This window comes from Saccopteryx bilineata, chromosome 1 (genome assembly GCF_036850765.1).
Source record: "Saccopteryx bilineata isolate mSacBil1 chromosome 1, mSacBil1_pri_phased_curated, whole genome shotgun sequence".
Taxonomy (NCBI): Eukaryota; Metazoa; Chordata; class Mammalia; order Chiroptera; family Emballonuridae; genus Saccopteryx; species Saccopteryx bilineata.
Window position 1 is genome coordinate 342,825,286 of NC_089490.1, and position 26,420 is coordinate 342,851,705.

General features: G+C 46.2%; 2 pseudogenes; both read right to left on the reverse strand.

The window, feature by feature from the left end:
- Positions 1 to 2,145: 2,145 nt before the first annotated feature.
- The window catches only part of LOC136317099 (nuclear envelope phosphatase-regulatory subunit 1 pseudogene), a 51,930-nt pseudogene continuing 27,655 nt past the window's right edge, over positions 2,146 to 26,420 (reverse strand).
- On the reverse strand, positions 23,709 to 23,980 carry LOC136320547 (large ribosomal subunit protein eL43-like; annotated as a pseudogene).

Genomic DNA, 26,420 nt, shown 5'->3' on the forward strand with positions numbered 1-26,420 from the left:
GACCCTCCATTGACCTCCTCATGAACTTTCCTCATTATATACCCTTAATATAATACTTGAACATATGATGTTTGTATAACCATGTTTCTTGACTTTGAGTGCCCTGGAATGTCACCACCTATACATGCAACGACAAAGTCTACCTTTATGTTTATGCATGATTTTGCCTAATAAAGAGGAATTGGATGCTTGGTTCAGGGATGCAGTGTTCTGGGAATGATCCCTGGTGTATCCTTGCTTGCAGGCTTGCAGTAAAGTTCATTCTCTTTTTTTTTTTCAAGTGAGAAGGGGAGATAGACTCCTGTATGCACCCCAACCTGGAACCACCTGGCAACCCCCACCCCCCACTTCTGGGGCCTCGCTGGAATCAACCAAGCTATTTGTTTAGTGCCTGAGGCTGATGCATTCAAAGCTAAACAACCCTCAATCCAGCCACTGGCTGTGGAAGGGAGGGAGGGAGAGAGAAAAGAGGAAGTGAAGGAGGAGAGGGAAGGTGGGGAGAGAAGTAGATAGTTGCTTCTGCTTCTCCTGTGTGCCCTGACCAGGAATCAAACCCAGGATGTCCATATGCAGGGCTGACACTCTATCCATTGAGCAAACCAGCCAGAACCAATAAAGTTCCTTCCTTTTTTTTTTTTTTTTTACAGAGACAGAGAGAGAGTCAGAGAAAGGGATAGACAGGGACAGACAGACAGGAACAGAGAGAGATGAGAAGCATCAATTATTAGTTTTTCATTGCGCATTGGAACACTTTAGTTGTTCATTGATTGCTTTCTCATATGTGCCTTGACTGTGGGCCTTCAGCAGACCGAGTAACCCAGAGACCTTGGGTCCAAGCTGGTGAGCTTTTGCTCAAACCAGATGAGCCCACGCTCAAGCTGGCGACCTTGGGGTCTCGAACCTGGGTCCTCGGCATCCCAGTTCGATGCTCTATCCGCTGCGCCACCGCCTGGTCAGGCAATAAAGTTCCTTCTTATAAAATCATCACAGAGCTGTCTTTTGGCTGGCAACTGCTGAGTATTTGATCATGGTTGCATTTGGACCTGGTTTGGTCTGATAAGATAACAATGACCCAGCCCAAGGCAAAGAACGTTACAGCATCCCAGAAACCCCCCATCTAGATAGCAATGATATTTTTTCCTTTTTTCTTTAGAGAGAGAGAGGGAGAGAAGGAGAGATGAGAAGCATCAGCTCATAGTTGTATCACTTCAGTTGTCTGTTGATTGCTTCTCATGAGTGCCTTGACTCAGGGGTGTTTTTTTTTGTTTGTTTGTTTGTTTGTTTTTGTTGTTTTTTTTTTGTATTTTTCTAAGCTAGAAACCGGGAGAGACAGTCAGACAGACTCCCGCATGCGCCCGACCGGGATCCACCCGGCACGCCCACCAGGGGACGACACTCTGCCCACCAGGGGGCGATGCTCTGCCCCTCTGGGGCGTCGCTCTGCCGCGACCAGAGCCGCTCTAGCGCCTGGGGCAGAGGCCAAGGAGCCATCCCCAGCGCCCGGGCCATCTTTGCTCCAATGGAGCCTCGGCTGCGGGAGGGGAAGAGACAGAGACAGAGAGGAAGGAGAGGGGGAGGGGTGGAGAAACAAATGGGTGCTTCTCCTGTGTGCCCTGGCTGGGAATCGAACCCGGGACTTCTACACGCCAGGCCGACGCTCTACCACTGAGCCAACCGGCCAGGGCCGACTCAGGGTTTTGAAGCCGAGCCAGTGACTTTCTTGCTCAAGCCAGTGAACTTGGGCTCAAGCCAGTGACCTTGGGCTTCAAGCCAGCAACCTTGGGATCTTGTTGATGATCCTGCACTCAAGCTGGTGACACCACACTCAAGCTGGCAAGCCTGTGCTCAAGCCAGCGACCTCAGAGTTTTGAACCTGGGACCTCAATGTCCACTGCGCCACCACTGGTTATTGATTTAGTGAGAGAAAGGAAAGGAGAGAGAGAGAGAGAGAGAGAGAGAGAGAGAGAGAGAGAGAAAATGTAGCAGGAAGCAACCCAATGAAGGATAACTTAATCAATGAAAGAAGGAGAATTTATTAAAGCCGGCAGAACACGTGGGGTTTGTAGCTTCAAATCACGGGCTCCTCAAAGTTGATTTTCTTACAGGTTATATACTTTTTTTTTTAAGTATTTATTTTTATGCACATATTTACCTAAAAAATGTACAGAAAACAAAACAACGCAGAATATATAGAATACCCCTCTTAAGACTTCTTAGGAGCAGAGGGTTTTATTGCTAGAGATCAAAGAATAAAATTTTGTACATGTGAAAGCTAAGATGAACATTTCTGTTAAATAGTAGCCTGGTTAAAAAGTTTTTGTTATTGAATTTTCAGCTTTATGTCAAATGAAATTTAAAAGATTGCTCTTGAAATAATTTAAACCCTTTCAAAATCTTCTAATAAACAGGTAAAAGGCACCTCCAGTTCTTTAAAATATTTACAGCAATCTCAAGTTTAATTTTAAGGGTTATTCTAGTACACGTGGCTAATATTCATACACAGTATGTCAATAACACTCTCTAAACAATGAGAATTGCAGACCCTAGTTGGTGCACGGCCCGGTCCTCCTTGTGACGGAGTGGATGAGCATGTACACAATACTAGTGTAACAGCACGTCGACCACAGTGTAAAATCCAATTATCTAAAACAATAATTACCGAATTCTCAGACAATACATAATTTATAACCAAATGGATATATCCAGAAGCCTTTGGAGTGTTCTTAAAATTATTTTAAAAATATAAAGTCAATTTAGCATTAAATGAAAACAATCAACAGGAAAACATCACAACAGTGGCTGAAGTTCACTATCTGGTTTAACAAAAATTGTTTCTCAGAACAGCTCTAATTTCCTACAACATAATGGAGATGAGTTTTCCGCAGTCCAAGCTCAGTTGCTGGTTTTCCTGCATTACGATTTAGAAAGAGATTTAGAAAGAGTGTCAGAACGAAGGCACAGCCATACTACCAGCTGGTTTTAATGAGCCGTGGAGGGGGCAGTGTTCCTGAAACCCTGGTGCAGGAGAACCAAGTCCACATGACGCTTTCCTCTGACGTTGTTGGCATTGATTTGCTATTTACAGTAGTTTGCAAAAATACATTATAAAAACTGGATGAGGTTCTAAGTTTAACTTAGTAACATACATACATACATACTTCATGTGCAGCAATCTCTGCAGAAGCTGAAGTATTAAAGTGACACTAATACTGATACACAGATAATCAAAGGTACCGAAGCATTGATACTGTGAGTCATCATCAAGACGTCCGGGTAAGTATTGCACACTTCTTGTCAGTTGTTGCTATGACTGTCACATACCCAACTGTAAAAGGAATCCTTATGGCTTTCTGCTGTACCACTCATCTGAAGAAAGGCTGTTTTAGGTCCCGTAACAATGACTGCAGATTGTCACTGAACGTGAGGCCTAGGTATCAAAATTAGTTTTCCTGTATCATCACAAGACATATTGTACTCTGCTAATAGAGTTCGACATCGAGCAGCTATAATCGATGGAGCAACAACTCTCTTGTGTATGCCAGCAAAAAACAGGCCTATTAGAGTGATACAGCTAATGGTGAAAAATGGGTGATTCCATAAGGACGTGAAGAAGGACATCTTTTGTGTCTCGGGATCTATTAACCAGTTCCAGGCACCAATAGCTGTGCAGACAGATACCACTATAAGAAGCATTCTCCAACGTCCAGTGGCGGGTTGCAAACAATGAATATATTCAGCAAGTCTCCTCTCGAAAGCCTTGAGATCTTCCGCCTGCTCCAGCGAGTTCATGTTGGGCGGCAGCTCCGGTCACGGACGCAGTCCCGTCGGCATCGCAGCTTGGCAGCCCCCCCCCCCCACCTCTAACCGCTCCTCTCAGCCCCTCCTCGTCGCCCCCCACAGGTTATATACTTTTACAGTATCTAAGCAATGGGCATGTGATTTCTTTGTTTAAGGTTTCCCAGGGCTCAAGGAGAGAGGAGGGAAAGTTTTCGTGGTGTCAGCAAGGGGGAAGGAGTTTCCAGATCATTGGCCATAGTTACATACAGATCCTGCTATTCTTGCTTTGTATTGTAACTATGGGATATAGTTAATTTATCACTGGCTGACTTGGTTACCCCTGCTGGCTCCTTTCCCTTGTATTCTTTTTGTTTCTTCATTCTCAGGGAAGAGGGGGCCTGCCCCTCCTTCCTCAACAAGAACATTGATCTGTTCCTGTATGTGCCCTGACCACGAATCAAACCAGCAACCTCTGTGCTTCAAGATATTGTTCTAACCAACCAAGCCATCTGGCCAAAGCTGTGTGGCAATGATTTTAGATAAGATCTGGTGCATTCAGGGTGATATGGTGTAAAGCCAGTATACAAGGCCACCATCACAGCAGCCTGGCCCATGCAGGTTTGCATTGGATTCGGACAGTCAGTAAAGAAACAACGAAGCCAAAAACTGATGGGCCAACATCTTTAATCCTAGCTTGCACCCAGTGGGCAAGTAAAAACACACTGGGCTCCAAAACCCACTCACATTCAGTGCTCACAAAGCTACTGACTTATCCGAGTTTCCTAGAATCAAAGGTTTCTAGCTTACCAGATTTATTCTCCTCTGTTCCCCATCTCCTTCCTTCTCCCTGCACAAACTGCACAAACTAGCTTCTCACTCAACACTCCGCCATCTTGGCTGCTTCTCCTGGCCTCCTCCACGTGGCCTTTCTCTGCTCTCCTTTCTGCTCTCTCCTCTAATGATAATCTCAGGAACTGAGAGAGCAAGCTCCTGTTCTGCCCTCATTTTATAGTGTAGATTCATAACCTTTAATCCAATATACAAAATAGGGAAGTTTCTAATACAAAGTCACTTATCTGGGGCATGATGGGATTGTACCACCCCACATCAAAAAGGGTGGGAAAGGCTTAATCCCAAAACCAAGCCCCAGGCTACAACGATCCTGCCTGCCTTTAGCCCACCCCCAACACACATTAATATCACCTGGGCGATGGCCTCCACCTGGGCAGCGCCATCTTTAACAAAGTGAGCATTATATTTTTTATCTGCCCAACATATGGCCATAGACAAGGCAATGATTTTAAAGAGTGAAGTGGGTAGGGTGTGAGAGCAAAGAAGGGAGGAAGGAAAAGATTCTCCCAGTTACCAGCTTGGCTTTATGTGTGTGTGGTCCTGGAGACTTAGCAGGAGGCCTCTTCTTTATTAGCACCAGCAGATGAACTAGCCTGCATGCAGGACTCAGCACACGCCACACACCCAGTATTCAGGGCCTACCATTGAGAACTTGGTGGGCAGGTTATTAGCCAGAAGCAGCCCTACAAAACAAGAGAAGAAGCAAGGTTTTTGCAGAGGTTAACAGACCAGATAGGACTGAGCTAAGAGCCCTAGGGCAAACAGGGAAGAGGCCGCTCCCTGGCTGGGCTGGGAGAGTGTGTGTCCACAAGGGCCTGGGAGTGGTCAGTCCCAGGGGAGTAGCCACAGCAAACACTATTTGCTTCGTGAAGTTTCTGTTTGTCCAGGAATGATTCACCTGAGTTCCACTGAACAGCCCCTCCCCCTCTCCCCGCACTGTGAGCTACTGTGTGGGGGAGACAGGAGTGCCACAGAACAAGTACAACTGTCTCATCAGAGAGACCTGTGTTTGAACCCCAGCTCCAGGCTGTGTTGTTTTGGGAAGGTCACATTCTCTCTTCTACCTTGGTGTCCTCAGCAGCACAACAGTCATAAGACTGTTGTGAAAAAGAAAGAAAGAAAGAAAAAAAGACTGTTGTGAAATAGTCTATGCAAAGTGCTTGACATTGGGCAGGCACTTAATAAATGTTTGTTCTCATTCTTTGACTTTTTATATTTAGCAAATATGGTAGTCCCCTCTATCCACAGGAGATACATTGCAAAACCCCCGGCAGATACCAGAAACCAGAGATAGTACGAAACCCTAAACACTCAATGTTTTTCTTATATGTACATACCAATGACAAAGTTTAATGACTTTTCTATCTTAACTAAGCACTTATCATGCATTGTGGTTGTAACTTTAGCAGTTTGAGGTGCGACAGCAAAATAAGCAAATTTTGTAATTTCATGGATAGAAGATTTATTATTATTATTACTATTATTATTATTATTGCGAGACTAACAGATAGAGACAGAGACAGGAAGGGAGAGCTATGAGAAGCATCAACTCGTAGTTGCGACATGTTAGTTGTTCATTGCTTCTTATATGTGCCTTGACTGGAGGGCTCCAACCAAGCCAGTGACCCCTTACTCAAGCCATTGACCTTGGCCTCAAGCCAGCAACATTGAACACAAGCTCTGTGCTCCCTAGACAGTCAGTCTGATACCTGGACAGTTATTCCTGTGTACAGCATGGAGATGTTGGACAAAGGGAGGATTCAAGGATTCACGTCCCCAGTGGGATGGAGAGAAAATATGTGAGATTTTCTCATACGACTCAGAATGGCACCCAATTTCAAACATATGAATGTTTTATTTCTGGAATTTTTCATTTAATATTTCTGGACCACAGTTGACTGTGGGCAAATGAAACTGTAGAAAGTGAAATGGCAGATAAGGGGGCTACTGTGTTTATCTGGGGCATCACACGTAGCAGGCAATTGTGTTGGGCACTGGGAAGGGCGTGGTGAGCAGAAAGGACTTGGGGACTGGCTGCCTTCACAGAGCTCAGAATCTGACAAGTGGTGATGGGGAGCCCAAAAGTGAGAAATCTGGCTTCCGTAATAAGTAGCCTTTTAATTGTAATAAAAAAAGAGATATGTAAGGGTTAAGAAATAGTTAATCTGCTTGCTAGTTTCTCTTAATGGTTCCTGGCCTTTGCTTTGAAATGTAGCAAAAAGTTGACCTTTGCAGCAACATCAGGGAAAGCTTACATTGGGGAGGGACCTAACAGTTAGGGGAGTTTAAATCACAATAGCTGTTTGTAAAAGCCTAGCCACAGGATTCACTGTTGTAAAGCCAGCAGGCAGGGCCAGGACCACCATCACAGCAGCCCGGCCAATGCAGGTTCACATTGGATTCCGACAGTCGGTAAAGAAACCATGGAGCCAAAAACTGGTGGGCCATAGCCTTTAATCCTAGCTTGCACCCGGCGGGCAAGTAAAAATACACACTGGGCTCCAAAACCCAGTCACACTCAGTGCTCACAAAGCCACTGACTTATCCGAGTTTCCTAGAATCAAAGGTTTCTAGCTCACCAGCCTTATTCTCCTCAGTTCCCCATCTCCTTCCTTATCCCAGATACAAACACTACACAAACTGGCATCTCACTCAGCACTCCACCATCTTGGCTGCTTCTCCTGGCCTACTTCACGTGGCCTCCTTCTGCTGCTGGCTCTACTCTCTCCTCTAATCATCCCAGGAACCAAGACGGCAAGCTCCTGTTCTACCCCTATTTTATAGTGTAGCTTCACAACCTTTAATCCAATATACAAAATAGGGAAGTCTCTACTACAAAGTCACTTCTCTGAGGCATGATTGGATTGTACCACCCCACATCAAAAAGGGTGGGAAAAGCTTAATCCCAAAACTAAGCCCCAGGCTACAAGGATTCTTTTTTTTTTTTTTTTTTACATTTTTTTTTTTTTCATTTTTTTTCTGAAGCTGGAAACAGGGAGAGACAGTCAGACAGACTCCCGCATGCGCCCGACCGGGCTCCACCCGGCACGCCCACCAGGGGCGACGCTCTGCCCACCAGGGGGCGATGCTCTGCCCATCCTGGGCGTCGCCATGTTGCGACCAGAGCCACTCTAGCGCCTGAGGCAGAGGCCACAGAGCCATCCCCAGCGCCCGGGCCATCCCTGCTCCAATGGAGCCTCGGCTGCGGGAGGGGAAGAGAGAGACAGAGAGGAAAGCGCGGCGGAGGGGTGGAGAAGCAAATGGGCGCTTCTCCTGTGTGCCCTGGCCGGGAATCGAACCCGGGTCCTCCGCACGCTAGGCCGACGCTCTACCGCTGAGCCAACCGGCCAGGGCCTACAAGGATTCTTAACACACATTAATATCACCTGGGCGACGGCCTCACGTGGGCAGCGGAGCCATCTTTAACAAAGTGAGCATAATACATTTTATCTGCCCAACAACTGTGAAAAGTTAAGACCTATTAATTAATTAAAACTTAGTTCACCAATCTTAAATCTTTACTTTGTATCCTAAGGAACAGAGAGTCTCTTTTCACAGATAATTCCCAGAGGCAGATGGTCCCAGAGGCACCAGGTCCTGGCTGTTCCTAGGAGACATCTGACCCCTGCTGTCTTGAAGATTTACCAAGGACACCAGATAGGGCCATGCTGATAAGGCCTGTGCTACATCAGAAGAACTTGCGGAGGAGATGTTTCTGCAGCTGAACCCCCGCCTCCTGTACATTATTACGTGATTAACTGCATGGGCTTTTTTCTTTTTTTCTTTTTCCCTGAACCCTGTAAAAACTGCCAGTATCAGGAGAGTGTTAAGGCAGCTTTGTGGACAGGATTCCTCTGCCTTCCAGGGTACTGGTATTTCTGAGTTCAAGACAATCATACACTTAGTCTGGTTTATCTCTTTTGATTGGCTGAATGCAACAGGCTGCCCCGAACGCAGTTTGTTCTGGTAACAGTGGGATAGACATTAAACCAATTAATGTTAAGAAGGAAAAGAATAATTGTTGGGCAGATGGAATGGATTATGCTCACTTTGTTAAAGATAACACGAGGAGGCCGTTGCCCAGGTGATATTAATGTGTGTTGGGGTGGGCTAAAGGCAGGCAGAATCCTTGTAGCCTGGGGCTTGCTTTTGGGATTAAGCCTTTCCTACCCTTTTTGATGTGGGGTGGTACAATCCAATCATGCCTCAGAGAAGTGACTTTGTATTGGAGACTTCCCTATTTTGTATATTGGATTAGAGGTTGTGAAGCTACAATATAAAATGGGGGCGGAATGAGAGTTTGCACTCTTGGTTCCTGAGATTATCATTAGAAGAGCGAGAGTAGAGCCAGCAGCAGGAGGAGGCCACGTGGAGGAGGCCAGGAAAAGCAGCCAAGATGGCGGAGTGCTGAGTGAGATGCCAGTTTGTGTAGAGTTTGTATCTGGGATAAGGAAGGAGATGGGGAACTGAGGAGAATAAGGCTGGTGAGCTAGAAATCTTTGATTCTAGGAAACTCGGATAAGTCAGTGGCTTTGTGAGCACTGAATGTGAGTGGCTTTTGGAGCCCAGTGTGTGTTTTTACTTGCCTGCCGGGTGCAAGCTAGGATTAAAGACTATGGCCCACCAGTTTGTGGCTCCGTCGTTTCTTTACCGACTGTCCGAATCCAATGCGAACCTGCATGAACCAGGCTGCTCTGATGGTAGCCTTGGCTTCTGGCTTTACAATAATGTGTTAGGAAAATGAATATCAGTGGTGACTTCCTTCAGATAGTGTGGTCTCTATTAGGAAGGCCTCCTAAGGAAGGTGACATTTAAGCTGAGACCTAAGGATGAGTAATGAACTAGGCATTTAGGAAAGCAGGACCCTGAGGGTCTAGAAGGCACAGGTTTTAGAGCTAGTATGTATGAGTTTCCAGTCCTGGTTCCACTTACTCAGCCATGGGACTTCAGGTGAGTCCCTTTACCAGTCTGGGTCTTAGTTTTATCTTCTGTAAAATGTGGCTAGAAATACCTTCTTCATAGAAGTGAGGAGGATGAAACCAAATCGTGCATATCAAGTGCCCTGCATGGAGTCTGGCATATGGTGAGTACTCAGTAAAACCAGTTCCCTTCCTGTCCCAGCTCATGATTAATTGTCAAGTGACTGGCACAGAGACAAGGCATGCACATGTGCATAAACACACTCAAGAAACATATGCAGGCAGAACACAGGCCGCTCTGCAAGCTGGGTATTCAAGGAGAGGTTACTGACAGGACTCTATAAAGGTATGGCAGGGTTTTTGGCTAGCAACAAGGACCAAAGCAGTCCCTAGGACTAGGAACAATGGGGTCCTGAAGGAAGTGAGAAAGAGCAATTATCAGAGCCTGAGAGAATAGCTGTGTGGAAAGCATGGGTGCCTGAGGGACCCAGCTGACTTGCAGGGGCCAGATAGGGAGAGAGCTGAGGAAACAAACAGTCTGACCTCAATTCCCCTTGCCCTCAGCTCTCTTGCTAGGTGTCCCATTAGCCAAAGCCTCCCATTGACTCAGGTGGAAGCCAGAAGGCATGGGAGCCTGTGGATGTAACCCAGAAGGACCAACCACCCAGGGTGGAGAGCAGGGGGAGAACAGTAGAGTAGATCTGGAGGGACAAATGGTACAAATACAGCACAGGATCCATACTCATTGGGCCTCTTTAGAATGCAAGTGACTCCTAACCAGGTGGCGGTGCAGTGAATAGAGCATAGGCCTGGGACACTGAGGACCCAGGTTCAAAACCCTAAGGTTGCTGACCTAAGCACAGGCTCATCTGGCTTGAGCTCAGGGTTGCCGGCTTGAGCATGGTATCACAGATATGACCCCTGGTCACTGGCTTGAGCTCAAGGTCACAGGTTTGAGCAAGGGGTCACTGGCTCAGCTGGAGCACCCTCTCTCCCATCAAGGCCCATATGAGAAAGTAATCAATGAACAATGAAAGGCACCACAACTGAGTTGATGCTTCTCATCTCTCTCCTTCCTGTCTGTCTTTCCCTCTGTCTCTTAAAAAAAGAAAGAAAGAAAGAATGCAAGTCACAGATAAATCAAAAGGAAATACCTCAGGTGACCTAACTGGAAACTCCAGGGTTAGGGCCTGAGGCATACATAGCTGAATCAGTGCTCAAATGATAGCCAGGAACCAATTTCTCATCATCTCTCAATTCTATCTTCCTTCATGTCAACTTAACTCTGAAGCTGCATGCAGTGGCAAGATGGTGGCAGTATAGAGAAAAGGAGGGGGTGATCCCCAGAGGGAAACTCTTTCTTTGCAAAGAAGGGACAGTAGAAGCTGTTCACTCAGTTCTCATGGTCTATAAACTCAGATGGCAGAGACTGGTACTTCTGTGACCAGGTGAACAGCTATCCATTCCCATCTCTGTACTGAAGGGACTGATTACCTCTGCCAGTGCCCTATTAGACAGATAGCAAAACTGGCCCAGTGAGAAGGGCTTTGTTCAAGACCATGCAATTGATGTCGCCTGACCAGGTGGTGGCGCAGTGGATAGAGCGTCGGACTGGGATGCGGAAGGACCCAGGTTCGAGACCCCGAGGTGGCCAGCTTGAGCGCGGGCTCATATGGCTTGAGCAAAGAGCTCACCAGCTTGGACCCAAGGTCGCTGGCTCCAGCAGGGGGTTACTCGGTCTGCTGAAGGCCCGCGGTCAAGGCACATGTGAGAAAGCAATCAATGAACAACTAAGAAGTCGCAACGCGCAACGAGAAACTGATGATTGATGCTTCTCATCTCTCTCCGTTCCTGTCTGTCTGTCCCTGTCTATCTCTGCCTCTGTAAAAATAAATAAATAAATAAAAAATTAAAAAAAAAAAAAAGCCTTTAAAAATAAAAAAAGACCATGCAATTGATGTCAAGACCAGGACTTGATCTTGATAGATAAGATGGCTACTCAGCCTCTCTCTCTCTCTCTCTCTCTCTTTTTTTTTTTTCTTTTCCGAAGCTGGAAACGGGGAGGCAGTCAGACAGACTCCCGCCTGCGCCCAACTGGGATCCACCCGGCACGCCCAGCAGGGGGCAATGCTCTGCCCATCCAGGGTGTCGCTCTGTTGTGACCAGAGCCACTCTAGTGCCTGGGGCAGAGGCCAAGGAGCCATCCCCAGTGCCTGGGCCATCTTTGCTCCAATGGAGCCTTGGCTGCGGGAGGGGAAGAGAGAGACAGAGAGGAAGGAGGGGGGAGTGGAGAAGCAGATGGGCGCTTCTCCTGTGTGCCCTGGCCGGGAATCGAACCTGGGACTCCTGCACGCCAGGCCGACGCTCTACCACTGAGCCAACCGGCCACGGCCTCAGCCTGTCTCTCTCTTCCTTCCTTCCTTCCTTCCTTCCTTCCTTCCTTCCTTCCTTCCCTCCCTCCCTCCCTCCCTCCCTCCTTCCCTCCTTCCTTCCTTCCTTCCTTCCTTCCTTCCTTCCTTCCTTCCTTCCTTCCTTCCTTCTTTCCTTTCTTTCCTTTCTTTCCTTTCTTTCTTTTTGTATTTTTCTGAAGTTAGAAGCGGGGAGGCAGTCAGACAGACTCCCACATGTGCCAGACCAGGATCCACCTGGCAAGCCCACCAGGGGGCAATGCTCTGCCCATCTAGGGTGTTGCTCTGTTGTGGCCGAAGCCATTCTAGTGCCTGAGGCAGAGGCCATGGAGCCATTCTCAGCACCCGGGCCAACTTTGCTCCAATGGAGCCTTGGCTGTGGGAGGGGAAGAGAGAGACAGAGAGGAAGGTGAGGGGGAAGGGTGGAGAAGCAGATGGGCGCTTCTCCTGTGTGCCCTGGCCAGGAGTTGAACCCAGGATTTCCACACATCGGGCCAAGGCTCTACCGCTGAACCAACTGGCCAAGGCCCACCTTCTTTCTTAAGAACAATGCAGGACTGAAGGAGTTAGAAGGACTTGCTTACTCAGTAATCTGGCACAGACCTCCCTTGCTGCTGGATGCTGATAAGGGACAACTGGATCAGAGTACAGTCAACTTTGAGGAACTGTGGTGCCACTCCCAACCACAAACAGAAAAAGCAATCTTGCAGCTGCCTTTGCTCAAGGCCCTTTGACGAATCTATATAACCCCAGCCCAATCACTTCCTGGGAGCTGACACCCTTTGCTGGTCTCAGCCTGCCTGCACTTTTAAAATAGATTTTCCTTATGGAATACACTAGCCTTGTGTTTTTGGTTTGACCTGCAGTTTCTGCCTTTCAGAACTTAGGTTATACAATCTGTCTTCCACATGACTTTTTTTTTAATCAAAGAATTTTAATTACAGTAGACATATGTTGGGCAGATAGATAAAAGTGAGCACTGAGTCTGCCCAGGTGGTGGTGCAGTGGATAGAGCGTCAGACTGGGATGCCGAGGACCCAGGTTTGAGACCTCGAGGTCGCCAAGCTTGAGCATGGGCTCATCTGGTTTGAGCAAAAGCTCACCAGCTTGGACCCAAGGTCGCTGGCTCGAGCAAGGTGTTACTCGGTCTGCTGAAGGCCTGTGGTCAAGGCACATATGAGAAAGCAATCAATGAACAACTAAGGTGTCGCAATGCGAAACAAAAAACTAATGATTGATGCTTCTCATCTCTCTCTGTTCCTGTCTGTCTGTCCCTATCTATCCCTCTCTCTGACTCCCTCTCTGTCTCTGTAAAAAAAAAAAAAGTGAGCACTGAATGAGTAGGTTTTGGCACCCAGTGTGTGTTTTTACTTGCCCACTGGGTGCAAGCTAGGATTAAAGATGATGGCTTGACTACTGGCCTACTGGCTTTACAACATATCTTTATTATATGTGGCTTAAGTGTCTATTTGTCGCCGATAGCTTATTGGTTGCTTGCATAACTGTACTAGCCAATGGGGTGAAGTTGCCACGGCATTTAAATAGTCCCGCCTTCTGGCATGCCACCTCACAAATTGAGGTTAAAGATTGGAGCAATTATTATGCTGTTAAGAAATCTTAACACCAGAAGGGGTCTTTGCAATGGTACAAGACTAGAGGTTCTCCAATTGAAAAATAATGTCATAATAGCTAAGTCTTTGACTGGCTCCTCTAAAGGTGAAATACATGTCATTCCAAGAATTGATTTGGCTCCATCTCAAACAGGGTTGCCGTTTCAATTGAGACGTAGACAATTTCCTGTAAAACTTGACTTTGCTATGACCATCAATAAGTCTCAGGGCCAAACGCTTAAGTGTGTTGGCATTTTTTTACCTGAGCCTACATTTAGGCACGGTCAACTTTATGTTGCTTGTTCAAGAGTTCGTGAAAGAAGAGACGTAAAATTAATTGATGGTCCTCTGCAAGGCGAGCTTAAAAACAATGGAAAGATCTACACAAGAAATGTTGTGGGCCTGACCTGTGGTGGCGCAGTGGATAAAGCGTCGACCTGGAAATGCTGAGGTCGCCAGTTCGAAACCCTGGGCTTGCCTGGTCAAGGCACATATGGGAGTTGTTGCTTCCAGCTCCTCCCCTCTTCTCTCTTTCTGTCTCTCCTCTCTCTCTCTCTCTCTCTCTGTCTCTCCCTCTCCTCTCTAAAAAAAAAAAAAAAAAAAGAATAAATAAAAAAAATAAAAAAAAGAAAGAAATGTTGTGTACAAAGAGATCTTTGACATGTGAATTAACATTTTATTATTTAAATCACCTTTATTTATTGAGCTAGTGGTGGCTCTTAAGAAATGTACCGCCAGTGGTTTCCTTCATTGCACTCTACTTTAAGCAATTAAGCAAGTAGAAGGGGGAAACCCCGTGGGGCACTAAGCAAAGGGGTGTCCTCGCCGCCTGCCCTGGGTAATTCAGTTTGAATTAGCAGACACCTTTGCACAAATCATTTTAATTACAATTTATAATATCTAGAACAGCGGTCATTTCGTATGACCGCCGGGCTTTCTAGTGATATTATATTAGTTTCAGGTATATAATGTCATGATTTATTTAACTTACAAATGATCATTTTGATAAGCACATGACTATTTTATTTTATTTTTAGTGAGAGAGACAGAGAAAGACAGACAGGAAGGGAGAGAGATGAGAAGCATCAACTCATAGTCGTGACACTTTAGTTGTCCATTGATTGCTTTCTCATATGTGCTTTGACTGGAGGTCTCCAGCCAAGCCAGTGATCCCTTGCTCAAGCCAATAACCTTGGGCTTTTCTAAGGCCAATTGCCATGGTTACCATCACAGCCACCTGGCCCATGCCGGTTTGCATTAGATTCAGACAGACAGTAATGAAACAATGGAGCCAAGAACTGGTAGGCCATTAGCTTTAATCCTATCTTGCACCCGATGTGCAAGTAAAAACACACTCTGGGCTCCAAAACCACTCATTCAGCACTCCCAAAGCCACTGACTTATCCATGTTTCCTAGAATCAAAGCTTACCAGTTTTATTCATATCTACTCCTCATCTCTCTGCACAAACTGGCTACTCCTTCAGCACCCTGCCATCTTGGCTGCTTCTCCTGGCCTCCTGCATGTGGCTGTTCTATGCTCTCCTTTTTCTGCTCTCTGCTCTAATGCTAATCTCGGGAACCGAGAGAGAGCAAGCTCCCAGTCTGCCCCACATTATAGTGTAGTAACCAAAATCCCCAATCCAACATACAAACAAGGAAGTCTCCGATACAAAGTTATCCATCTGAGGCATAATGAAACCCCCATGAGAGTGCACCACCCCACATTAAAAAGGGTGGGGAAGCCTGACCAGGCGGTGGTGCAGTAGATAGAGCGTCAGACTGGGATGTGGAGGACCCAGGTTCGAGACCCCGAGGTCACTGGCCTGAGAGTGGGCTCATCCGGTTTGAGCAAAAGCTCACCAGCTTGGACCTAAGGTTGCTGGCTTGAGCAAGGGGTTACTCAGTCTACTGTAGCCCCACAGTCAAGGCACATATGAGAAAGCAATCAATGAACAACTAAAGTGCCACAACAAAAAAACTAATGATTGATGCTTCTCATCTCTCTGCATTTCTGTCTGTCTGTCCCTATCTATCCCTCTCTTTGACTGTCGTTCTGTATCTGTAAAAAAAAAAAAAAAAAAGGGTGGGGAAGGCTCAGGCTACAACAACCCGGCCTGCCCACAGCCTGTCACCCACACACAATCCAACCCATAAGCAAGCAAACATATATATCAATTTACAAACTCGTTGACCAACAGGCTTCAAGCCAGCAAACTTTAGGCTCAAGCCAGTGACCATGAGGTCATGTCTATGATCCTATTATCAAGCAGGCAACCTTGTGCTTAAGCTGGTAAGATCACACTCAAGCCGGGGACCTCAGTGTTTCAAACCTGGGTCTTCAGCATTCCAGATTTATGCTTGTTGGTCAAATAGGTTTTTAAATATGATACATATGTTTTTTCACTTATAGTTTGCATTGGGTGTGGGGGACAGGCTGTAAGCAGGCAGGGTCATAACCTAAGGCTTAGTTTTAGGACTAAGCTTTTTCCCACACCCTTGACTATTGCATGATGTGGGGTGGTGCAGTCTCATGAAGAATTATACCTCAGATAATTGACTTTGTATTAGAGACTTCCCTGTTTGTACATTGGATTAAAGGTTTTGATTTCTACACTCTAAAATGGGGCAGAGGAGCCCATGAGGGAAGAGAGCAGAGAAAGGCCATGTGGCGAAAAGGAGAGGCAGCCAAAATGGCGGAGTGCTGAAGGAGAAGCCAGTTTGTGCAGAGTTTGTGCAGGGAGAAGGAGATGGGGAACAGAGGTTGTTGGGCAGATAAAATATATTATGTTAAAGATGGCGCTGCCCATGTGGAAGCCCATCTCCCAGGTGATGATATTAGTTGCCCTTACGCTTGGAATGGGCGTAATTATATTAATATGTATTGGGGGCAGGCTGTGGGCAGGCAGGATCCTTGAAGCCTGGGGCTTGGTTTTAGGACTAAGTCTTTCCCACCCTTTTTGATGTGGGGTGGACTTTGTATCAGAGACTTCCCTATTTCGTATATTGGATTGAAGGGGTTTTGATTTCTGCACTACATAGTGAGGCAGACTGGGAACTTGTTTGCTCGGTTCCTGAGATTAGCATTGGAGCAGAGAGCAGGTTGGAGAGCAGAGAGAGGCCACGTGGAGGAGGCCAGGTGAAGCAGCCAAGATGGCGGAGTGCTGAAGGAAATGCCAGTTTGTGCAGAGTTTGTGCAGGGAGAAGGAAGGAGATGGGGAACAGAAGTGGATAAGGCTGGTGAGCTAGAAACCTTTGATTCTAGGAAAATTCAGATAAGTCAGTAGCTTTGTGAGCACTGAATGAGTGGGTTTTGGAGCCCAGTGTGTGTTTTTACTTGCCCGCCAGGTGCAAGCTAGGATTAAAGATGATGGCCCACCAGTTTGTGGCTCCGTTATTTTATTACTGTCTGTCGGAATCCAGTGCGAACTTTCATGGGCCAGGCGGCTGTGATGGTGGCCCTGGCTACTGGCTTTACAATGCACCAGTGTGCCCTGGCACAAACACTGAGAACCACTGCTCTAGGAGCCAATCTTGCAAGTGGAAATGAAACTTTATAGCTTTAAAGGGCTCATCCTGACATCACTTTCACTAGAAGAAACCAAGACTGATGATGCTGAAAAGGCTCTTAATCATGGTCAAGCCTAGCTGTTTCCTCCCCATTTTGTAGTTGAAGAAACTGAGGCCTGACGTCTGACAATATGCTAGTAATAGAATTGAACTAGAAGAGAAGAAAAGGATGTGGGGTCACAATGTGGTCAGTGCTGGCTTTTTGCCCTGCCTGGCAGTGCAAGGAGTGGTCAACACAACAAGCTCTGGAGCCAGACTGCCTGGATTTGAATCATGGTTTAGAAAAATAGCCTTTCTAAACTTCAATTTTTTCACCTGGAAAACAGGGATGACTTTAATCTTCCTTTTATCTTCCTTATAGAGTTGCAGTGAAGATAAATGAGATAATCCTTATGAAACAGAGGTTATCTATTACCATTCCCCACTCTGGGCATCCTTGGGGCTAAAAGGCTCATGAGCTGATCAAGTCAGAGCACACCTGGCCCCCTGCCATGGTCTGTGTCCTTGCAGTCAAGGCCCAATTGAGCAAGTTCTAACCTCTACCCAGAAGCTCTGACTGCCTCTTTTTTCCAAAGAGGAGCTTGCTAGGTTTGGGGCAGTTCAAGGGGAGGGCGCCAAAGGGAAGCCCAGCCACGCCTTCTCCCTGTAAGGGTCTCCAGGAATGGGTGCCTGTGCCTGCCCTGTGCCTGGCACTGACTATACTACTGCCTAGATTCCTCCTGGAAAGTTCATAGGGGCATTACAACTCCCTTTGTGTGTGTGTGTGTGTGTGTGTGTGTGTGTGTGTGTGTGTGTGTGTGTTTCTGAAGCTGGAAACGGGGAGAGACAGTCAGACAGACTCCCGCATGTGCCCGACCGGGATCCACCCGGCACGCCCACCAGGGGGCGATGCTCTGCCCACCAGGGGGCGATGCTCTGCCCCTCCGGGGCGACGCTCTGCCGCGACCAGAGCCACTCTAACGCCTGGGGCAGAGGCCAAGGAGCCATCCCCAGCGCCCGGGCCATCTTTGCTCCAATGGAGCCTTGGCTGCAGGAGGGGAAGAGAGAGACAGAGAGGAAGGAGAGGGGGAGGGGTGGGGAAGCAAATGGGCGCTTCTCCTGTGTGCCCTGGACAGGAATCGAACCCAGGTCCCCCGCACGCCAGGCCGACGCTCTACCGCTGAGCCAACCGGCCAGGGCCACAACTCCCATTTTTGAGGTAAAGAATGTGAGGCTCTCAGAGTTAAAGAGACTTGCTTATAAATAAGGCTTTCCTGAGCAGAGTTGGGGACTCCCCAAGGGAAAGGAGCACGTATCAGTGGATTATCAAGTTGATGCATTCAGGCATTTGCAGTCTTTGAAACTTATAATGCGGTCCTTTCATCCAGAGGCTGCCTCAGCCAAAGATAATCAAAAGAGGACACCCTTCATTATTCCCTTGCCCCAGACCTATTCCTTCCAGTACCTCCTCTAACTCAGCACCCTTCTCCTGCCTCAACCCTGGGAAAGCTTCCCGGACCTGGCTCCCCGCTAATGAGCCCATCATTATCTGTATGCTCTCAGAGTTTGTAAGGCCAGTGGCCACACAAACAGCTACCATCACAGCCACCTGGCCTGGGGAGGTTCGCATTTGATTTGGATAGACCAGGCATGGCCAAAATATGGCCCACGGGCTGGATCCAGCCCACGTAATGAGTTTATGCAGACTGCGATTAAATTTTTAATATTCTCCGCTACTTTAAAATCTCAGCTACTCAAAAAAAAAAAAAAAAAAAAAATCTCAGCTACTCAGAAGTAGAAGTGTCTTTGATTATTGGAAATCAAGATATTTAAGAAGATAGTGTGATATGCGGAAGAGAATTTCGCATGTGACTAATGTAAGGTTAACTTCCAATAATTGGTCAAATGGATTCACAGTACTTCTTTATTTTTTAATTTAATTTTTTTTTTTTTAGTTTATTCATTTTTAGAGAGAAGAGAGAGAGGAGAGAGAGAGACAGGGGGGAGGAGCTGGAAGCATCAACTCCCATATATGCCTTGACCAGGTAAGCTCAGGGTTTCGAACCGGCGACCTCAGCATTTCCAGGTCGATGCTTTATCCACTGTGCCACCACAGGTCAGGCTTCTTTATTTTTTTTAAAAAAATTCCATTATAAAGATTTACAACTTTTGTACTCATCTGTACTCCATATGAACTGTTTGACATTAGCGGCAATGTGAAACCCACATTCTTTTAGGTCAGTCCGCACCCAAGGTCAAACAATTTGTTATTTTTGTGGTCAAGTGTGTTGAATCAAGTGGCATCATAGCATAGACAATAGCTGCAGTTGATAACTGAATATGTGTCTAGGCTGTTTGTAAAATGAAATAATTGTTTCATTTGTGATATAACCCCTTCAAGCTCATTCTATTAATTAAATATTGTTTTGATTGATTGCAATACAGTTTGGATATTTATACAGTATGTACTTATATTTTTATTAAAATAATATTGTATATTAAAATTTTTTTCACTCACATTTATTCATAAACAAATTACATAATAAAATTTTGTTTACTTAAATGAATCATTTTTATATTTAACATTTTTAAATTTTAATATTTTGTCCGGCCTGTAAAAAAAGTTTTCTTTCTAATCTGGCCTGGGGGCAAAAACTGTTGGCCATGCCTGCGATAGATGGTAATGAGACAGTGGAGCCAAGAACTGGTGGGCCATTACCTTTAATCCTAGCTTGCACCTAACAGGTGAGAAATATATACAGTGGGAAAACACTTCCCTTTCCTTGCAGGGCTACCAAAGCCACTGACTCATCTGAGTATTCCTAGAATCAAAGGCCCCACCAGTCTTATTCACCTCTGTTCCCCATCTCCTCTCTGCACAAACTGGCTTCTCTTTCATCACTCCGCCATCTTGGCTGCCTCTCCTCTGCAATGCTGATGGCAGGGTCTGAGTGAGAGAGCCCCCGGTCTGCCTTGTCTTATAATGTAGAATGTAAAGCCTGTAAGCTAATATACAAATGTAAAGCCAGTAGCCACGGCCACCATCACAGCCGCCAGGCCCGTGCAGGCTCGCATTTGATTCGAACAGACGGTAATGAAACAGCAGAGCCAAGAATTGGTGGGCCATTACATTTAATACTAGTTTGCACCCGGTGGGTGAGAAATACACACAATGGGAAAACACTTTCCTTTCCATTCAGGGCTCCCAAAGCCACTGCCTTATCCGAGTTTCCTAGAATCAAAGTTTTCTACCTCATCAGCTTTATTCACCTCTGTTCCCCATCTCCTTCTCTCTGCACAAACTCTGCATAAACTGGCTTCTCCTTCAGCACTCCGCCATCTTGGCTGCCTCTCTGCTGCAATGCTAATTTCAGGAATTGGGAGAGAGAGAGAGAGAGAGGGAGAGAGAGAGAGAGAGAGAGAGAGAGAGAGAGAGAGAGAGAAAGAGAGAAAGAGAGAGAGAGAGAAAGCTCCTGGTCTACCCCATTTTATAGTGTAGAAATCAAAACCTTTAATCCAATATACAAATAAGGAAGTCTCTGATACAAAGTTACTTATCTGAGGTATAAATGGGATTCCTCATAAGAGCGCCCCACCCCACATCATGCAACAGTCAAGTGTGTGGGGAAAAGCTTAGTGTTGAGAAGGTCTTAGTATTAAAAGGGTGAGAAAGGCTTAATCTTAAAACTAATGACTTTGCCAGTTTACAGCCTGTCTCCCACACCCCATTCAAACTATAAGCGAGCAAACATATATATCATATATACAATCTTATTTGACTACCAGAGTTCCTTGCTCTTTCCTATCTGAGCACTGATCATGCTGTGTAACCAGATTTTTATTTGTGTGTCTATTCAGTTAGTTTGTGTTTCCACTGATCATGATGATCTCATAAGGCCAGCTCTTTTCCAGGGCCTGGCACCGTGATCTACACATATAGGCCCTCAGATATCTGTGTCCTTTCTCTCTAAAGGAGAATAGCACTACCTGCTACCAATGTTATTCTGAAGAATAAATGGAACAAAGCTCTCCAAAGTGTGGGCCCAAAGTCAGGCCAGCCTGGTCCAGCCCTGGACCATTCTGTAAAGACATGGGTATTTCTCAAGCGGGCATGGAGCAGAGGGAAAGGAAGGGGGTCTTTGTGGGTTGGCAGAGGTCTCCCTTGCTGTGGGACTCACAATGGGATCCTTGTGTGGGAGTGGCAGCAGGATGCCTTGTGGGGCAGCTGGGTCCAGGGCTGCCAGGCCTGGACTGAGTGGGGCTGGGCACTCAGCCACAGGCAGCCCTCTGAGGGCCCTTTCATCTGAATGCCAGCTGCCGCTTGGCTTGCTGGCCCAAAGCCCAGCTGCCTGGAGAGGAGAGGGGCTGGTGGCTTTGTCTCAGGAAGAGGAACAAAGAGTGGGGTGAGTGGGAGGAGGGCAGAGGGAAGCAGTGCTTGTTCTTGGAATCAGGCCAAAGGGAAACAAGATCAAGTCACAGGCAAAACCAAGAAGCTGTTTGAATTCTTTTGTTGCCATAGCATCAAGCAAGATAGGATTGCAGAGACCATCTCAGACAACAGCCCAATCTCTGTCATGTGATAAGTGGAGGACCGAGGCCCAGAGAGGGGCAGAGACTTGACAAAGGTGACACACCAATGGCAGAGCCAGAACTAGAGCCCTGGTGTTTTGTATTACAGCACTGAAGGACTCTGGAAGAACCACTTCATCTCTGGGAGCCCCAGGGTCCTCATACATAAAGTGAAGGTGCTAATTCCTACTTTGAATGGTGAGGGTCAAATAAATGTCCTGGCCCTGGCTGGTTGGCTCAGCGGTAGAGTGTCAGCTCGGCATGTGGATGTCCGGGTTCAATTCCTGGTCAGGGCATATAGGATAAGCGACCATCTGTTTCTCCACCCCTCCCTCTCTTCCTTTTCTATCTCTTTCTTCTCGTCCTACAGCCATGGCTCAGTTGGAGCAAGTTGGCCCTGGGTGCTAAGGATGGCTTCATGGCTTTGCCTCAGGGGCTAAAATAACTCAGTTGCTGAACAACGGAGCATTGCCCAGGAAGGGGTTTGCTGAGTAGATCCTGGTCAGGGCACATGTGGGAGTCTGTCTCTCTGCCTTCCCGCTTCTCACTTAAGAAAATAAAAATGGGCCTGACCAGGTGGTGGCGCAGTGAATAGAGCGTCGGACTGGGATGCAGAAGGACCCAGGTTCAAGACCCCGAGGTTGCCAGCTTGAGCGCGGGCTCATCTGGCTTGAGCAAAGAGCTCACCAGCTTGGACCCAGGGTCGCTGGCTCCAGCAGGGGGTTGCTCGGTCTGCTGAAGGCCCGCGGTCAAAGCACATGTGAGAAAGCAATCAATGAACAACTAAGAAGTCGCAATGCGCAACGAGAAACTGATGATTGATGCTTCTCATCTCTCTCCGTTCCTGTCTGTCTGTCCCTGTCTATCTCTGCCTCTGTAAAAACAAAAAACAAAACAAAACAAAACAAAAAAAAACCTGTTCAGAAAATAACACTAAAAGCCCAGGCTGCTTAGTACTGTCAGAAGTGCCCACTGTCCCTCTGAGTGTCCAAGTTTCTTCTCTGGGGTGATGACCCTTCAAGACTCAGCCTCCCTGTGAAATCATCTTGACCCATCCAAGTGATCAGTCTGGGGAGACTGGGACTATACCTAAGGGGAAGTGGGCAGGTGGTCTGGGAGGAGCCTGTGGGAGGCTACCTAACCCAACATGGCAGGTAGGGAGGCCTGCCTCGAGGAGTCACAGCTGCCTTCCCATCACTCAGTCCCATTTGCAGAGTCATGTATAAGGTACAAACTTTGTCCAGCATTTTTTGTCACTTTGGGCTGCTATAAGAAAAATACCACAAATGGGTGGTTTCTAAACAACAACTATTTCCTTTTCACAATTCTGGAGGCTCAAAGTCCAAGGTAAATGGGGCTGATAAACTTGGGTTCTAGTGAGAATCTACTTCGTGGTTCATAGGTGGCCATCTTCTTGCTGTGCTTTCATACAGTGGAAGGAAGGAGCTAGGGAACTCTCCACGGTCTCTTTTATGAGAGCACTGACCCTATTCATGACGGCTGCACCCTCATAACCTCCCAAAGGCCCCACCTCCTAATACCAACACATTTGGCATTAGGTTTCAACATATGAATTTTGGAGGGAAACAAAGGTTCACACTATAGCACTAAATACAAAACAATTATTCGTAGTTACAGAAAGAGAATTTTGGAGTGAGAAAGAGATGGAGTCTGAGCTTGGTTCTGCCAGTTAACAGTCGTGTGGCCTCAGTTTCTTCATCTATTCACTGAAACTAGTGACATAATACAAAGATATATTATGAAAAAAAATCAATAATCACCTCTTTCCATTTCAACCCCCACCCTACTGAATAAACAATGGTAACAGTGTATCATTCTACACCTTTCTGATTATTTGCTCACATAAATAGATATGAATTTATAGAAGAGGTTTGTTTTGTTTGTGTTTTGACACAAATGGATTCCTACTGTGTACACTGCCGTGATATCTATTTATTTATTCACTTATTTTTACATAAATTAATGTACTTATGATAGGCTAGCAATATTACAAATCCTGGAGCTTCTACTGGTCTTTGAATTCCTTCAGTCTTCTGATGGTGGACTTTACCATGAGGGCAGAAGTAGTGTGATAGGTCCAGGCACCACCAACGACTGTTTTCCTGCAGGAACCACAGTGCCAGATCCCCACAGCTCATCTCTTCATCTTAGTTTTTCCAGAGAAGGAGCAAATGTGCTTGATGTGCTGGCTGATTTCAATTCTCTTCACCATTTTCCTGAGGGAGGCACCATAACTCCTGTATTTCAAATGATTCCAACCTTGGTGCGTTTAGCCATATCCCCGCCAACTAGGTCAGAACCCAGAGAGCGCTGACATTTGTTTTTTTTGTTTTGTTTTTTCTTTTCTTTTTTTTTTTTTTTTTACAGAGACAGAGAGTCAGAGAGAGGGACAGACAGACAGGAACAGAGAGAGATGAGAAGCATCAGTCATTAGTTTTTCGTTGTGCGTTGCGACTCCTTAGTTGTCCATTGATTGCTTTCTCATATGTGCCTTGACCGCGGGCCTTCAGCAGATTGAGTAACCCCTTGCTGGAGCCAGTGACCCTGGGTCCAAGCTGGTGAGCTTTTTTGCTCAAACCAGATGAGCCCACGCTCAAGCTGGCGACCTCGGGGTCTCGAACCTGGGTCCTTCCACATCCCAGTCCAACGCTCTATCCACTGCGCCACCGCCTGGTCAGGCTTTTCTTTTTTTTACAGAGACAGAGAGAGTCAGAGAGAGGGATAGATATGGACAGACAGACAGGAACAGAGAGAGATGAGAGGCATCAATCATCAGTTTTTCCTTGCAACACCTTAGTTGTTCATTGACTGCTTTCTCATATGTGGCTTGACTGTGGGCCTTCAGCAGACCGAGTAACCCCTTGCTCAAGCCAGCGACCTTGGGTCCAAGCTGGTGAGCTTTTTGCTCAAACCAGATGAGCCCGCGCTCCAGCTGGTGACCTCGGGGTCTCGAACCTGGGTCCTCTAGCATCCCAGTCTGACGCTTTATTCACTGCGCCACCGCCTGGTCAGGCGACATTTGTTTTTATTGCTTAGTAAATCATGAATGAATGAATAGATGTAGAATCCACTTCATTCTTTTAAATAGTTGCACAGCAGTCCAAGCCATGAACAAATCATGGTTTATTCGTCTATACCTCTATGTTTCTAATTTTTGCCACCGCAAACAAAACAATGACAAATATATTTGGTCATCTATCCTTTCATAGTAGTGCTTTTATTTCTATTAGATAGATTCTCAAAAGTAAGAATATTGGGTCAAATAATGTCCATTGTTTTTTAAAGTTTTTTGTTTTGTTTTGTTTTTTAGGTGATAGAAAGGGAGATAGTGAGGCAGACTCCTGCATGCACCCTGACTGGGATCCACCTGGCAATCCCATCCAGAGCCAATGTTTGAGTACCAAGGGGGTTTAGCTCCTGAGGCTGACATGTTCAGACCAACCAAGCTATCCTCTGCACTTCGGGCCAAGCTCAAACCAACTGAGGCCCTGGCTGCAGAAGGGAAAGAGGGAAAGAAGGGGGAGAGAAAGGGGGAAAAGCAGATGGTCACTTCTCCTGTGTGCCCTGATTGGGAATTGAACCTGGGATGTTCATACACTGGGCCCACGCTCTATCCACTGAGCCACTGGCCAGGGCCTAAAGTGTCATCTTAGTAAAAACTGCCATATTACTTAAAAAAAAAAAAATCAAAGCAGTTCACATTCCACTCAGCTAAGTTTGAGGAACTGTTTTCCTGCAGCCTTCCCACCTCTCATATATTATTATTATAAGCAATATTTGCCAAAACAATGAAAAAATTAGTACCACTTTGCTCCTTTGATTGCATGTCCTCAACCCCTACTGAGTTCTCGTAACTTTTCATTTCAGTTATTTTATTTTTCATTTCTAGAAGTTCTATTTGGCTTCTTTCAAATCTGCCCGGTCAATTCTGATTGTATTTTGCTGCTCACTCATATTTGAAATACACTCTCATATTTATTTAAGCACATGAAACACATATTCGATATCTAGTAATCTTACTATCTGAGGTGGTTTTGGATCTGTTGACTCTTGTTCATGGTACCTTGTTTCCACTGGTGGTTTGTGACTTTAGATTGTGAACTTGCATTTGTTGGACTCTATCTGTGTAGAGTTTCTGAGGCTTGGTCTGACTGTGCTTTCCTCCAGGAAGGATTTTTATTTTCTTTGTCAAGGATCTGAAGGCACTACCAACCCAGGTCCATTTTATTTATTTTAATTTTTTTATTTTTTTTACAGGGACAGAAAGTCAGAGAGAGGGACAGACAGACAGGAATGGAGAGAGACGAGAAGCATCAATCATTAGTTTTTCGTTGCGACACCCTTAGTTGTTCATTGATTGCTTTCTCATATGTGCCTTGACTGTGGGCCTTCAGCAGACCGTGCAACCCCTTGCTGGAGCCAGCAACCTTGGGTCCCAGCTGGTGAACTTTTTGCTCAAGCCAGATGAGCTCACGCTCAAGCTGGCGACCTTGACCTCAGGGTCTCAAACCTAGGTCCTCTGCATCCCAGTTCAACACTCTATCTACTGCGCCACCACCTGGTCAGGCCCCAGGTCCATTTTAAATTAAATTTCTGATTGTTGTGCCCACCCAGGGATGCCAAAAATAAATAAATAAATAAATTTCTGATTGTTGCTGCTGGCTTTGGCCGTGAAAAAAGTGAATTTTTGGCCCCAGATCTATTTGAGCTCTAGCCT